We start from the raw sequence: 16926 nt of genomic DNA, 5'->3' as shown, positions 1-16926 counted from the left end.
CTACGGAACTTGAAGTGTAAAAAAAAAAAAAAAAAAAAAAAAAAAAAAAGCATCAGAGGCGAGCTTACGACTCACACACTCTGCGGAAATAACCATATTTCAAAGTCTTTGCAATTTTTCTTAACAAATGAATTCCTACTACTTATCGTTACGTTATTAATTTCGATTATTATTTCGTAAATGAATCCAGAAATGAATATAGTAAACAGTACCGGATTGCCTAATTAATAATAGAAATTTTAAGTGTACAAACAATTCCTAATTTCAAATCTTCCTAAAAAGAATAATTTTAACTGTACATTCAGAACTGGTACTTATGGATTATAACATCGAAACTAAAATATTTTATAAAGTAATTCCTTTTCATAAATTTTAGCTTGAAATATACTGTGCATAAAATTATATGAAAGTCTGCAGAACAGCAACTGAGATAATACTGACCTGTCCAAAATTCGAAAAATAATACTAGTATCGACAACTGCTGTTGAGGAAAAGTAACGCTTGAGGAGGATGTCCCGTTACAGCGTTTAGTATTAGTCCAGTGTATAAATTCATATAAGCTTCTCTGCTCTTCCTTTTTCCCAATAGAGGTGAATTTTGCTTATTTTCTATATAAACTTTGCGCCTATAACTTTGCTGGTAAATATATCTACAATGTAAAATTATTTTAAATTGTATATGCGTTGTTGCTTTCTTACTTTAGAGTTAATTTCTTACTACAACGGGCTGCGCCTTCTGATTTTCTCATGGTGAGACTATTGGCTAAATGGTGGGTAAAAATGTTGAACAATATGATAAAATATTAGAGGTGAGAGGCACTATACTAGCTGCGTGTGCAGACTACACGATTTTTATTCAGCAGATGCATCTTTGTCTAAAACGCTTCATTTTCTGTGTAAAGGGAATAATTTCTTTGGTTTGCCAGTTTTGTTGCATTAGTGTGGGATTGCAGATTTTCTCTGACATACTTCATCGAACTTATTGTTAATGTGTGTTTTCGTTAAGTTAATTTTACATTTCGTAAGTGATACCGTAACTGTAACTCAACAGTGGGTTGTAACCTCCCACACGTAATTTTGTTAAATGAAAATGGAAATGGAACCATCCGTAAACTCCCCACAAAATTGATAAATGAAAATTGACCAAAAACCCACACAATAATATTAATTAAATAATGAACCATGAACTAAATGAAATCTCCTAACAGAAATAATAATATCTGGTAAATTTTATAAGGACAGCAGCGCTGACCTTCGGCCCTGTATTCTGAATAAAACAAGCAAAAATTCTTACCTCAATAAAACTGCAATTATGTATCTGCTCTTATGTATACATTCTTCGACACAGCTTCGTGCAATGCTGGCGTATATTTTTTTTCGATTCTTGGAAGCAATGATAATGCATTGGAAAAATTCTTTAAATTGAAATGAATACTTTTCTTTAAAAAAAAAAAGGTTAATTTATATTGTAAAAATTATTATTGGGCATTTTTTTGAACAAATTAAATTACAATTAAGATACATTATTAATTATGCGCAAGGCTGCTTCTTTACCTTCTACAACAATACTCATCCTCCAGAGTCCTGACCAGAGTCGCGAGCAGAGAACACAGCCGACCCATGCCGACTCCCGCCGACTACTCCTGTCCACTCGCTACTAAAGCCGACCGACTACTACTGTATCCGACTGACTACTACTGCAGACTAGCGCAGACTCGTGACAAGCAACAACTAACAATAAACTACTCTCTGGTCAGAGATTCTGTCATGCCTCGCCCATCGCCGGCGAAGCATACACCTTACAAGGTTTAAATTTTGAATCTAATTGACTATTGACAGTTGATTTTCTTCCTCTTCTTTAATAGCTTTATAAAAACAATTATTAATGTAGGTCGCGTACATCAACCTATGATATACAACAGTATCACGTAAAATGAAATGTAAATAATCACAACAGCTTTAGGAGTCTGCGTTCGACTGAAAAGAACATCTTAGATTTCACATGGGTAATATTTGTGTTAAAGTGTCTAATATTCACAATCTGAAGCTGAATCTGTTTGTCGTAGATGCACAACGGTGCGATAGAATATAGGGAGCACACAGGAGGAAAGAACTAATATTAAAATTTACCGCATAATAAGTTCCACAATGAAATTCAATAAACCAACCCACTGAAACTGTGGAAAACTGTGCTTCTTTCCTCATAAAAATTAAGAAATTTCAATTACCTCTATGCCTTATAAAGTCAGAGATACTACTAGTTTTTCCATTTGTGTATTATCCATGACAGTTATTAAATGGAAGGATAGATAATAGAAAATTACTACGGCTCAACCCGAAAAACATATTCCGTGAATTTTGTTTTTAAGGAATCTATTACAGGCATACGACCGAGCGAGGTGGCGCAGTGGCTAGCTCACTGGACTCGCATTCGGGAGGACGACGGTTCAATCCCGCGTCCGGCCACCCTGATTCAGGTTTTCCGTGATCTCCCTAAATCGCACCAGGCAAATGCCGCGATGGTTCCTTTGAAACGGCACGGCCGACTTCCTTCCCCGTCCTTCCCTAATCCGATGAGACCGATGACCTCGCTGTCTGGCCTCCTTCCCCAAACAACCCAACCCAACCCAACAGGCATACGAGCTCGCTGGACAACAGTCAGCAAGTGGAGTTGCTGACTGTTGTCCAGCGAGCCTGTATGCCCGTAATAGCTGTTACGAGGCCAGTTAAAGACACTGCTATATTTGTAACACGGAGGTTACTGGATTGGAGTAGTTTAGGCCTGAAGATGACGTAGTGTAGCGTCGAAACTGGTTGCCTAGAAATAAACCTATACAATGGCGATTGGTATTGTTTTTATTGAACATTGAACAGCCGTAGTCCCATGCTCCACCAGAAGATAGAGTTACATTCATTCCTTATGCTTGATGTCTTCCTTAACAGTGATAGCATCTCCCAGCATTGTAACTGTCCGTGTCACGACGCCAGAATGGTGCACGATGGCCAATTTACGTTGACCTCTTGGTCATCGGATTCGGCTGATCTGAATCCGATGAAACCCAGCTGGGAGGCTTATCGGGCGCCAGCTCCGCGCTCACAAACCAACCGCCCGTAAGTGTGTGACCTGTGCGTAGGTATTTGCTGCCGAAAAACTCTGGACGCCTGTTAAGGGGCTCCGGAACGCCCTATACTTGCAATGTTAAAATAACGCTTATAAATTACATCTTCCCCACAAAGTATTTGAGGTAGGAAGTTGAACTTTTTACAGATTATTTATTGGAATATGGGCTACAACTTAACACAGGGATTTTACAACATTTTAGTTCAGTTATTAAAGATGATTTTTTTCCAATTGTAATGAAAATTCACAACATTTTTTGCAATTTTTTATTTATATATTCAAAAATATACAGTTTTTTGGAAAAAGGCTGTGTTAAATTATGCAGAAGGTACTGTGTAACATTTACTGAAAGTTTGAAACAAATATGTTTGGAAGATCCTTAGAAAACATGTAATTAGTATGAGAAAATAAAAGTTTTGGGAATCGAGCGACAAAGATTGGATTAACTTTTTAGTGCATTCCAGGTCCATAGGATGGATTATCTTCATCCTCTGCAAACTCCTCCTCCAGCTTCCTCTTGTTCCTCCTCCTGTTTACTCTTGCTTGTATTTCTAGACTCTTTACAGCCCTGTCTGCAGCCCGAAGGCGTTCCTTGTCTAAAGCAAGCATCGCTCGTACCATGTTAGAACCTATCTTCATTCCCATATTTCTAAATACCTTGCACCTTACAATGTTGCCATCATTGAAAGTCGCAACAGCATCATACACACCAAAGTGAAGTGTTTCTATTCCAACAAATACAGTCTTGGGGATTCTCGACCATATAACACTATTTACACTTTCATTGGGGTTTTGAGTTTTTCCGTGAATACACTTTTTCAACAGTTCAGGTGCTGCTAAGTCTCTGAAAATAGGTTTTATCACCTCCATTATTGCATGAGGCAGACTATGCTTATGAGTGTACACTTCACCAGTTAGCAATCCTTTGTTATATTTACACCAACTGTCTTCTTCTTTGGGACACAAGCTATGTTGGGGATTTTCATCGTCTTTATTGTTTACAGTAATAACACATACCTTTGGCTTTCCAACATTTCTCCTTTTCTTAAAAGCCTTCAGAGGATTTCTAATAACTTTACTTTACTCATTATTATACTTCAACAAAACAGAGACTCAAGAAACATAATTAATTACGAATATTTTCGAGATAACGACAGAGTAAATAAACATGAAACAATCGACAATCACACCAGCGATATATATTGAACCATCACAGGTTAGCCACAACACATACTTTATCTCACATCACTAAAATGTACCTGATGAACACGGACGTTAATAATAACACCATTTGACAGCAGTTTAACAGCGCCACAGTGGGTCACGCCCATGTAGAACACATTTCAAAAAAAAATTTAAAAATAGTTGTAGTCTTCGGAATTGAATAAATTATATATCTATTAAAAGGTAATAGTCTGCAGATTCAGAAAATTCAAAAAAGTAAAAATTGAACTTTTCATGATTCTGAGCCTTTCCGGAGCCCCTTAAGTACTTGTCGAATCTATGGCACGCAGAACCACTGCTGAATTGCGTTTCAGAGGCGGACCAACACGCTTTTAAGTATGTAAAACATTCTCGATATTCTTGCCGCGTCAGTTGTGGATAAAATTTCGAGCTTTCGACGATTACCTCCATCGTCATCGTCAGGAGCTGACTGTATACCGTAAGCCGACGCATACCGATTTATACCTGAATGCACAGAGTTTCCATCATCGTGGTCAGAAGAGAGCCGTTTTGAACACGTTGGTATATAGACCAAAAACTCTTTCTGACGAGGACCACTTAAGGTCCGAGATTAACCATCTGAAGTACGTGTTCCGAAAGAATGACTATAGTGCACGCGATATAAAGACAGCGATCTCCAAAAAAAGGGAACGTGGAAATGCTGCACACTCACGGGATGAAACACCGATTGCGGTTCTTCCTTTTTGTGGCTCGATTTCCAGCGAAATAGGAAGAGTCCTGCGTAGACGAGGTGTAAGACCGATTTTTCATCCACCTAAGAAAATTAAGGAGATCATGCGCCCTGTTAAGGACAATCTCGGCCTCAGGGACCCTGGAGTTTACAATATACCGTGTGATCAAATGGTTCAAATGGCTCTGAGCACTATGGGACTTAACATCGATGGTCATCAGTCCCCTAGAACTTAGAACTACTTAAACCTAACTAACCTAAGGACATCACACAACACCCAGTCATCACGAGGCAGAGAAAATCCCTGAACCCGCCGGGAATCGAACCCGGGCGCGGGAAGCGAGAACGCTACCGCACAACCACGAGCTGCGGACATATACCGTGTTGAGTGTGGAAGCAATTATATAGGTCAGACGATTCGTACCGTTTCCGACCGCTGTGCAGGACACCTGCGCCATATTAAAAATAGAGAACTGGAGAAATCGGCAATTGCGGAAGACAGCCTCTCGAACAATCGATGAAACAGAAATTCTGTCCCATGCCTCCACGTACTGGGATTCTATTATTAAGGAGGCTGTTGAAATAAGAATGAGCCAAAATAACTTTAACCACGATAGCGGATATCATGTGAGCTGTCCATGGAAACGAGCGCTTGATGCAGAGAAGCAGCAGAGACGTTCCTTCCAAGGTTTACATTCCAAAGGAAGCGGTGGCGCCACAGCGCACAGTAACATCGTCTGCGACAGCAGTACGTAATCGCCGACCAATCATAAGCTGACCAATCAGAAGCCGTTCACGGGCTATAAATAAGGCTACCACAGCAAGAGTGAATCTCCCTTCCTCTCCACCGCCAGCTTCGCCTTTACCATTGTGTCCCACCCTCTCTCCATCTCCACACCGTCCATCTCCATTCCCAACGCAACTTTCACCATCTACCCCTCCCGGATGATGAGCTTCGCCCTGACATCTACCCTTCCTACCAACTCTAACCCCCTCTTCCTGCCTCCTCCTCAGGGCTCCCTCTCCTCCCCCGCCCTTCTCCTGAGCGGCATCCCCCTTCTACTCCCTCTCCCTCTCTTGTGCCTCCTTTCAGTGTCTCTGCACTCCCTCCTGCCCTGTCTTCCCTCTTCGTCTCCCGCCCCACGTGTCTCCTGCCTCTTCGTGTACCCACTGATGCCTCTCCTCTCTTCATCCCGCCGCTTCCCCTGCTGCCCCTTGCTCTCCCCTCCTTTTCCATCCTCTCTGCCCTTTCCCTCGGCAGGTCCCGCCTGGCAGCTTTATTCTTCCTCGTGTGTGCTCCAAGCGGGTTTTAAGTGTGTTGTTCCGGAGTGTTTTTACTACTGTGGCCGACTTTTAACGTGTGCATGTCCATTCAGTGTCTTCTCTGAGTGTTGAAGACTCGCCAACTGTGTTTTTTTTAACTTTCTGGTGGCTTTTAACTGTCTTCCATGACCGTCTCCGTGTTAGTCTCTTTTTTTACGTCCATTTTCTCCCATTATTCTGTTTTAAGTTCCCCTTTCTCGCCTTATGTATGTAACATTTTATTCTTATTTTAAGTTGTTATGTAACTCGGCTGAAGGGCGGCGGATTGTGCCGCTGACAGCCCTCCCCTGCCCATATGGGGCAGGGGAATGAAATCACAATTAAAAAACAAAAAACAAAAAAAAAAGCAGCAGTGAAGACAGTCAGCTCCTGACGATGACAAAGGAGGTAATCGTCGGAAGTTCGAAATTTTATCCAGAACTGACGCAGCAAGAATACCGAGAATGTTTTACATATAAGTGCCGTCGCGAAAAACTTCGTTCCCAACGTTTCTAACAAGGGAACCTCCCCATCGCACCCCCCTCAGATTTGGTTATAAATTGACACAGTGGATAGGTCTTGAAAAACTGAACACAGATCAATCGAGAAAACGGGAAGAAGTTATGTGGAACTATGAAAAAGCCGGCCGAAGTGGCCGCGCGGTTCTGGCGCTGCAGTCTGGAACCGCGAGACCGCTACGGTCGCAGGTTCGAATCCTGCCTCGGGCATGGATGTGTGTGATGTCCTTAGGTTAGTTAGGTTTAACTAGTTCTAAGTTCTAGGGGACTAATGACCTCAGCAGTTGAGTCCCATAGTGCTCAGAGCCATTTGAACCATTTTTTTGAACTATGAAAAAATAAGCAAACTATACAAACTGAGTAGTCCATGTGCAAGATAGGCAACATAAAGGACAATAATAGCTGATGTGCGCCGTGGTCTCGTGGTCAGAGTCAGCAACTGCGGAGCGAAAGGTCCTTGGTTCGAATCCTCCCTCGAGTGAAAATTTTACTTTCTTTATTTTCGCAAAGTTACGATCTGTCCGTTCATTCATTGACGTCTCTGTTCACTGTAATAAGTTTAGTGTCTGTGTTTTGCGACCGCACCGCAAAACCGTGCGATTAGTAGACGAAAGGACGTACCTCTCCAATAGGAACCGAGAACATTTGATCGCTAGGTCATAGGTCAACCGATTCCTCCACAGGAAAACACGTCTGATATATTCTTTACGACACTGGTGACGGCATGTGCGTCACATGACAGGAATATGTTGTCGACCCACCTAACTTGCACACTTGGCGAATCGGTAAAAAGATTCTTCTACCTTGCCCGATTTAGGTTTTCTTGTGGATGTGATAATCACTCCAAAAAAAGTGATGAAAACATAAGAGTTTGTCACAAACTGCATCAAATGAATGCAACAGTTTCAGAGTCGCACAGTTTTCCCTGTGCTCTGTCAAAACATATGTTTTTTTTTACGTTTTCAAATGTTTCCGTGCGTAGACCGTCAAATTCTGTATATGTCCAAGCAAATCTGAACATGTCCTGGAATTTTGGAGAGCGAAGTTGATTATGTGTGAGTGCCTGAACTTTGATAATTATCTGAAAATAAAAAATTAAAACTTTCACCCCAGAGAAGATTTGAACCAAGGACCTCTCGTTCCGCAGCTGCTCACGCTAATCACGGGACCACGGCGCTCGTCAGCTCACACTCTCCTTTATGTTGCCTATCTTGCGCATGGACTACTCAGTTTGTATATGTTGCTTATTTTTTTCATAGTTCCACACAACTTCTTCCTGTTTTCTCGATTGATCTGTGTTCAGTTTTTCAAGGCCTATCCCTGTGCCAACTTATAAGTAAATCTGAGGGGGGTGCGATGGGGAGGTTCCCTTGTAAGTAGGTGGTCATAATGTTTTGGCTCATCAGTGTAGATGCAGAGAATCCATTTACTGTTATCTTAATTGTTTATATTTGAAAATAACGTACGGTGCCAGACATAGTGAGCCAGTGCAGGAGTGGAGCTGCTGTGGCACCTGCGCCGCCCGCGCCCGCCGCCCGCAGGTAATTGGCGCCTTCGCCATTTCCCGCGCGCCGCCCCGGCTAATGCGCCATTTCCTCGCAACTCGCATTCCTGTCCGCGCCGGCTGTCCGTGCGCTGATCGATGATGCCTCGGAGCCCCCGTGCGGCGCGCCACCCTCTTTGATTTGCACCACTCGGCGCCGTCGGCACGTCTGTAAATATTTCTCTCCCGCTCGCCCGTTCGCAGTTTTTGCTGCACGCGCCTGCAATCTGTTACCACATCGCTGCTCCGCGATTGATGGCCTCCGATGCTATTTTTGAGTTAGTTACCACCTTTTTTCCCCTGCATCTGTTGAGAGATATACGAGTACACTCGTACTGGTTTGTTCTCGTTGGCCCGATAAAACTCATGTATTTCCGACACTGTTCTCCTTTACTGTGGTGGTCTCACGGCTCATTCGAGCTTATGAATAGCCAACCGAAAACTTCTGATACTTCATGTACCGCTCAGATGACGATTAGTTTGGCTTTAGGAAAGGTGAAGGCACCATCTTGGCAGTTCTGACGACGCGGCAGATAATGCAAGCAAGACTGAAGAAAAATGAAGACACGTTCCTACGATTTATCGAGCTGGCAAAAGAGTTCGACAGTGTCAAATGGTACAAGATGTTCGACATACAAATAGGTAAGCTATAGGGAAATACAGGTAACATAAAATACACTCCTGGAAATGGAAAAAAGAACACATTGACACCGGTGTGTCAGACCCACCATACTTGCTCCGGACACTGCGAGAGGGCTGTACAAGCAATGATCACACGCACGGCACAGCGGACACACCAGGAACCGCGGTGTTGGCCGTCGAATGGCGCTAGCTGCGCAGCATTTGTGCACCGCCGCCGTCAGTGTCAGCCAGTTTGCCGTGGCATACGGAGCTCCATCGCAGTCTTTAACACTGGTAGCATGCCGCGACAGCGTGGACGTGAACCGTATGTGCAGTTGACGGACTTTGAGCGAGGGCGTATAGTGGGCATGCGGGAGGCCGGGTGGACGTACCGCCGAATTGCTCAACACGTGGGGCGTCAGGTCTCCACAGTACATCGATGTTGTCGCCAGTGGTCGGCGGAAGGTGCACGTGCCCGTCGACCTGGGACCGGACCGCAGCGACGCACGGATGCACGCCAAGACCGTAGGATCCTACGCAGTGCCGTAGGGGACCGCACCGCCACTTCCCAGCAAATTAGGGACACTGTTGCTCCTGGGGTATCGGCGAGGACCATTCGCAACCGTCTCCATGAAGCTGGGCTACGGTCCCGCACACCGTTAGGCCGTCTTCCGCTCACGCCCCAACATCGTGCAGCCCGCCTCCAGTGGTGTCGCGACAGGCGTGAATGGAGGGACGAATGGAGACGTGTCGTCTTCAGCGATGAGAGTCGCTTCTGCCTTGGTGCCAATGATGGTCGTATGCGTGTTTGGCGCCGTGCAGGTGAGCGCCACAATCAGGACTGCATACGACCGAGGCACACAGGGCCAACACCCGGCAACATGGTGTGGGGAGCGATCTCCTACACTGGCCGTACACCACTGGTGATCGTCGAGGGGACACTGAATAGTGCACGGTACATCCAAACCGTCATCGAACCCATCGTTCTACCATTCCTAGACCGGCAAGGGAACTTGCTGTTCCAACAGGACAATGCACGTCCGCATGTATCCCGTGCCACCCAACGTGCTGTAGAAGGTGTAAGTCAACTACCCTGGCCAGCAAGATCTCCGGATCTGTCCCCCATTGAGCATGTTTGGGACTGGATGAAGCGTCGTCTCACGCGGTCTGCACGTCCAGCACGAACGCTGGTCCAACTGAGGCTCCAGGTGGAAATGGCATGGCAAGCCGTTCCACAGGACTACATCCAGCATCTCTACGATCGTCGCCATGGGAGAATAGCAGCCTGCATTGCTGCGAAAGGTGGATATACACTGTACTAGGCGTCCGGCCATCCTGATTTAGGTTTTCCGTGATTTCCCTAAATCGCTCCGGGCAAATGCCGGGATGGTTCCTTTGAAAGGGCACGGCCGACTTCCTTCCCTAATCCGATGAGACCGATGACCTCGCTGTCTGGTCTCCTTCCCCAAAACAACTCAACTCAACTGTACTAGTGCCGACATTGTGCATGCTCTGTTGCCTGTGTCTATGTGCCCGTGGTTCTGTCAGTGTGATCATGTGATGTATCTGACCCCAGGAATGTGTCAATAAAGTTTCCCCTTCCTGGGACAATGAATTCACGGTGTTCTTATTTCAATTTCCAGGAGTGTATGTACAAGATCCAAGAGAGGACAATAAAAGTGGAAGACCAAGAATGAAGAAAAATGGTTCAAATGGCTCTGAGCACTATGGGACTTAACAGCTATGGTCATCAGTCCCCTAGAACTTAGAACTACTTAAACCTAACTAACCTAAGGACAGCACACAACACCCAGCCATCACGAGGCAGAGAAAATCCCTGACCCCGCCGGGAATCGAACCCGGGAACCCGGGCGTGGGAAGCGAGAACGCTACCGCACGACCACGAGATGCGGGCAAGAATGAAGAGCTCGGATTAAAAACGGAGGCCGGCCGCTGTGGCCGAGCGGTTCTAGGCGCTTCAGTCCGGAAACAAGTGGCTGCTTCTGTCGCAGGTTCGAATCCTGCCTCGGCCATGGATGTGTGTGGTGTCCTTAGGCTCGTTAGGTTTAAATACTTCTAAGTCGAGGGGACTGATGACCTCAGGTGGTAAAGTCCCATAATGCTTGGAGCCATTTGAATTTTTAAAAACGGAGTAAGACAGGCACGTGGTCTTTGGGTCAAATGGTTCTGAGCACTATGGGACTTAACATCTGAGGTCATCAGTCCCCTAGAACTTAGAACTACTTAAACCTAACTAACCTAAGGACAGCACACACACCCATGCCCGAGGCAGGATTCGAACCTGCGACCGTGGCGGTCGCGCGGCTCCAGACTGTAGCGCCTAGAACCGCATGCCCACTTCGGCCGGCCACGTGGTCTTTCACTCCTGCTGTTCAATCTACGCATCCAAAAACAATGACGAAAGTTAAAGAATGGTTCAAGAGCGCAATTAAAAATCTAAGGTGAAAGGATATCAATGATAAGATTCGCTCATATTGCCATCCTCAGCGAAAGTGAAGAAGAATTAATGGATCTGCTGAATGGAATGACCAGCATTATGAGAATACAATATGGACTGAGTGTAAGCCAAAGAAAGATAAAAGTAACGAGAAGAATAAGAACCTCAAAATCAGAATCGGCGATCATGAAGTTGACGAAATTAAAGAATTCTAGTACCTAGACAGCAAAATAACCCAAGACGGACGGAGCAAAGAGGACATAAAAAGCAGACTAGCACTGGCGAAAAGGGCATTCCTGGCCAAGAGAAGTCTACCGATGTCAAAAACAGGCCTTCATTTGAGGAAGAAATTTCTGAGAACGTACATTTGGAGCACAGCACTCTTTGGTTCAAATGGTTCAAATGGCTCTGAGCACTATGGGACTTAACAGCTGTGGTCATCAGTCCCCTAGAACTTAGAACTACTTAAACCTAACTAACCTAAGGACATCACACACACCCATGCCCGACGCAGGATTCGAACCTGCGACCGTAGCAGCAGCGCGGTTCCTGACAGAAGCGCCTAGAGCCGCTCGGTCACAGCGGCCGCCACGCCAAGGAAAGAATATACGGAAAACAGTGACAAGAAAAAGGGACAGGATGATAGGACATCTGTTAAGACATCAGGGAATGACTTCCATGGTACTTGACGGAGCTGCAGAGGGTAAAAACTGTAGAGGAAGACAGAGATTGGAATATAACCAGCAAATAATTGAAGACGTAGGTTGCAAGTGCTACTCTGAGATGAGGAGGTTCGTTCTGGAGAGGAATTAGTGGCGGGCTGCATCTTACCACTCAGAAGGCTGATGAAGAAAAAAAGAAAACTTGAAACGAAAAGCGCGGGCAAGTTTTGTTAAATCCAAAAGGATGAACCTTATTCTTGCGAGGATAACACGGTAAACGCCTTAAGGGGCTCCGGAAAGGCTCAAAATCATGAAAAGTTCAATTTTTACTTTTTTGCGTTTTCTGAATCTGCAGACTATTACCTTTTAATAGATATATAATTTATTCAATTCCGAATACTACAACTATTTTTAAATTTTTTTTGAAATGTGTTCTACATGGGCGTGACCCACTGTGGCGCTGTTAAACTGCTGTCAAATGGTGTTATTATTAACGTCCATGTTCATCAGGTACATTTTAGTGACGTGAGATAAAGTATGTGTTGTGGCTAACCTGTGATGGTTCAATATATATCGCTGGTGTGATTGTCGATTGTTTCATGTTTATTTACTCTGTCGTTATCTCGAAAATATTCGTAATTAATTCTGTTTCTTGAGTCTCTGTTTTGTTGAAGTATAATAATGAGTAAAAGTAAAGTTATTAGAAATCCTCTGAAGGCTTTTAAGAAAAGGAGAAATGTTGGAACGCCAAAGGTATGTGTTATTACTGTAAACAATAAAGACGATGAAAATCCCCAACATAGCTTGTGTCCCAAAGAAGAAGATAGTTGGTGTAAATATAACAAAGGATTGCTAACTGGTGAAGTGTACACTCATAAGCATAGTCTGCCTCATGCAGTAATGGAGGTGATAAAACCTATTTTCAGAGACTTAGCAGCACCTGAACTGTTGAAAAAGTGTATTCACGGAAAAACTCAAAACCCCAATGAAAGTGTAAATAGTGTTATATGGTCGAGAATCCCCAAGACTGTATTTGTTGGAATAGAAACACTTCACTTTGGTGTGTATGATGCTGTTGCGACTTTCAATGATGGCAACATTGTAAGGTGCAAGGTATTGAGAAATATGGGAATGAAGATAGGTTCTAACATGGTACGAGCGATGCTTGCTTTAGACAAGGAACGCCTTCGGGCTGCAGACAGGGCTGTAAAGAGTCTAGAAATACAAGCAAGAGTAAACAGGAGGAGGAACAAGAGGAAGCTGGAGGAGGAGTTTGCAGAGGATGAAGATAATCCATCCTATGGACCTGGAATGCACTAAAAAGTTAATCCAATCTTTGTCGCTCGATTCCCAAAACTTTTATTTTCTCATACTAATTACATGTTTTCTAAGGATCTTCCAAACATATTTGTTTCAAACTTTCAGTAAATGTTACACAGTACCTTCTGCATAATTTAACACAGTCTTTTTCCAAAAAACTGTATATTTTTGAATATATAAATAAAAAATTGCAAAAAAAATGTTGTGAATTTTCATTACAATTGAAAAAAATCATCTTTAATAACTGAACTAAAATTTTGTAAAATCCCTGTGTTAAGTTGTAGCCTATATTCCAATAAATAATCTGTAAAAAGTTCAACTTCCTACCTCAAATACTTTGTGAGGAAAGATGTAATTTATAAGCGTTATTTTAACATTGCAAGTATAGGGCGTTCCGGGGCCCCTTAACCTGATTTCTCGCCGTTATCAGTGGGAAAAAAGAGTCAAAGTAACCTAACACGTGTCTCGGCTTATCTGTAGATATTCGACCGTTTCTCAGAAAACGACGGTCAAAGTTTTCGAGGTACTTTATGTGCCTTTTAGCGAGTAAACAGTCCAACCGAGAAAGTGGCACAGTGGCAAGTGTGGACACTTTACAGTTTTGCGCCCCATGTTAGAAAGTCGAGTTTTATTTTTGTTTTTCGTTTATCTACACATGTCCGTACTACTCTATAAGAATATTTTCCACTGTATACTGAAATAACATTGTCCTTGATCGCTTACGAATTGTACGTCTGGTACATTAAATTAAAAAAATAAAACCGGGAAAGAAGCAATAAATGAATGGAAAAATTATTTGAAATTTTTTTCAGTGAAATTCTTGTAGTGTATCTTGATTCATAATCAACTGCGAGCGCCAGTTCTCGGAGAAATGATTCGTTATGCGTGGTTTGGAGCGAAATTATTGCCAACGGGTGAAATCTTCAGCATTGTTAACGGCGTTTCTTTCTCAAGGAGGTTTATACGAATAAATGTCGCTGTGGCAAACTTTGAAACACGTATGTTGTGTGGCGGCGATGGCGAGGCATTGCAGAGTCTCTGACCAGAGAGCTATTTGTCGTTCCTAGCCTGCGCTTGACCGCGCGAGAGTTCAGTTGCGAGTTAGAGTTGGAGAGTAGTAGCGCATGCGAGATGACGTAGTCTGTGGCAGTAGCGTGCGAGAGATAGTCGCAGTTGTGTGTGAGGAGTCGGCGGGCGTCGACATGGCACACTGGTCAAGATTCAGGACGAGGTAGATTTTTAAATAAGGTAATGAAGCAGCATTGCGCACATTTGATAATGTAATGTAAATTAACTGTAACTAATTTGTTCAAGAATCGCCCCAATAATAATTTTGTTTATAAACCAAGCATTTTAACAAAAGAAACATTTTATTGAAAGAAATATTTCCCTTGGTATTCCTTAAAGAAAAGTTTCCCTTAAATTCAAAATTTTTGCAATGCATTTCCTTCGAGCTATGGCGAAAAATAAGAGCAGATCCAGTTTTACTGAGGTAAGAATTTGAGTTTAATCAGGGCGTAAAGATCGACATTTCGGTCTATTTGTGTTTTCATTGTCACTGAGATTTCATTATCATTGAATTGTCTTACATTTTTGTGGGCAGCTTACAATTGGTTCAGATTGCTATTTCCCATTTAATTGTCACTGTCCATAAATTATTATATTTTTTGCTGGGAGGTTACACTATTATCTTAAATTTCTCTGGGGAGCTTACACTTGGCTCCATTTCTATTAAATATTGTCTTTTAAATTTCTCTGGGGAGGTTACAACTTGCATCCGCTCGATACTCGTGGCGTTTCTACGGTCGGTACCATCGTAGAGAATGTTCCAAATTTTCCACAAGAATAAACATAAGAATAAAATATAAGAATTAAGAATTCATGTAAGTGTGAAATATAACGTACACATACGGGGTGTTTCCGTAACAGCGCGCAAAAATTTAAAAGTGATGTTTATATCCCCATAGGAAATATCCTAGGGGATTCAGATGAGGTGTGCCCGCAGCCCATGGAATTGGACCTGGGACCTACCCTTCCAATCCAGCGACCAGGAAATATAGCACTGAGATGGTTTCGAACATCCACAGTGAAGTGAGGCGGTGCGCCGTCATGTTGTTGAGTCATAGTAGAATTGCAGCTGCCTGTGATGTGATTCGAAACACATCAGGCATATTATGTCAGGATCCGTCAGAATCTTGTTTACCGATGCCATGCTTGCATTGAGGCTTGATGGCCGTCAGTTTCAGCACATTTTGTAACATACAGTACTAATGGTACGTTCATTGCGTCAGTCGTGGTGTTTGCGGTTAACTGTACTACTGTCAATAAAAAAAGTACACAGTACAGTGATTTTATTCCTATTATCTTCTCCAACTGGCTTCTCCGACCCCAGGTTCCCTGTTGTTGTTGTTGTTGTGGTCTTCAGTCCTGAGACTGGTTTGATGCAGCTCTCCATGCTACTCTATCCTGTGCAAGCTTCTTCATCTCCCAGTACCTACTGCAACCTACATCCTTCTGAATCTGCTTAGTGTATTCATCTCTTGGTCTCCCTCCACGATTTTTACCCTCCACGCTGCCCTCCAATGCTAAATTTGTGATCCCTTGATGCCTCAAAACATGTCCTACCAACCGATCCCTTCTTCTAGTCAAGTTGTGCCACAAACTTCTCTTCTCCCCAATCCTATTCAATACCTCCTCATTAGTTACGTGATCTACCCACCTTATCTTCAGCATTCTTCTGTAGCACCACATTTCGAAAGCTTCTATTCTCTTCTTGTCCAAACTGGTTATCGTCCATGTTTCACTTCCATACATGGCTACACTCCATACAAATACTTTCAGAACGACTTCCTGACAAATCTATACTCGATGTTAACAAATTTCTCTTCTTCAGAAACGATTTCCTTCCCATTGCCAGTCTACATTTTATATCCTCTCTACTTCGACCATCATCAGTTATTTTACTCCCTAAATAGCAAAACTCCTTTACTACTTTAAGTGTCTCATTTCCTAATCTAATCCCCTCAGCATCACCCGATTTAATTTGACTACATTCCATTATCCTCGTTTTGCTTTTGTTGATGTTCATCTTATAACCTCCTTTCAAGACACTGTCCATTCCGTTCAACTGCTCTTCCAAGTCCTTTGCTGTCTCTGACAGAATTACAATGTCATCGGCGAACCTCAAAGTTTTTACTTCTTCTCCATGAATTTTAATACCTACTCCGAATTTTTCTTTTGTTTCCTTTACTGCTTGCTCAATATACAGATTGAATAACATCGGGGAGAGGCTACAACCCTGTCTCACTCCTTTCCCAACCACTGCTTCCCTTTCATGCCCCTCGACTCTTATAACTGCCATCTGGTTTCTGTACAAATTGTAAATAGCCTTTCGCTCCCTGTATTTTACCCCAGCCACCTTCAGAATTTGAAAGAGAGTATTCCAGTTAACGTTGTCAAAAGCTTTC

This window comes from Schistocerca nitens, chromosome 2 (assembly GCF_023898315.1).
Source record: "Schistocerca nitens isolate TAMUIC-IGC-003100 chromosome 2, iqSchNite1.1, whole genome shotgun sequence".
NCBI lineage: Eukaryota > Metazoa > Arthropoda > Insecta > Orthoptera > Acrididae > Schistocerca > Schistocerca nitens.
Note: the sequence above shows the minus strand (reverse complement) of the source record.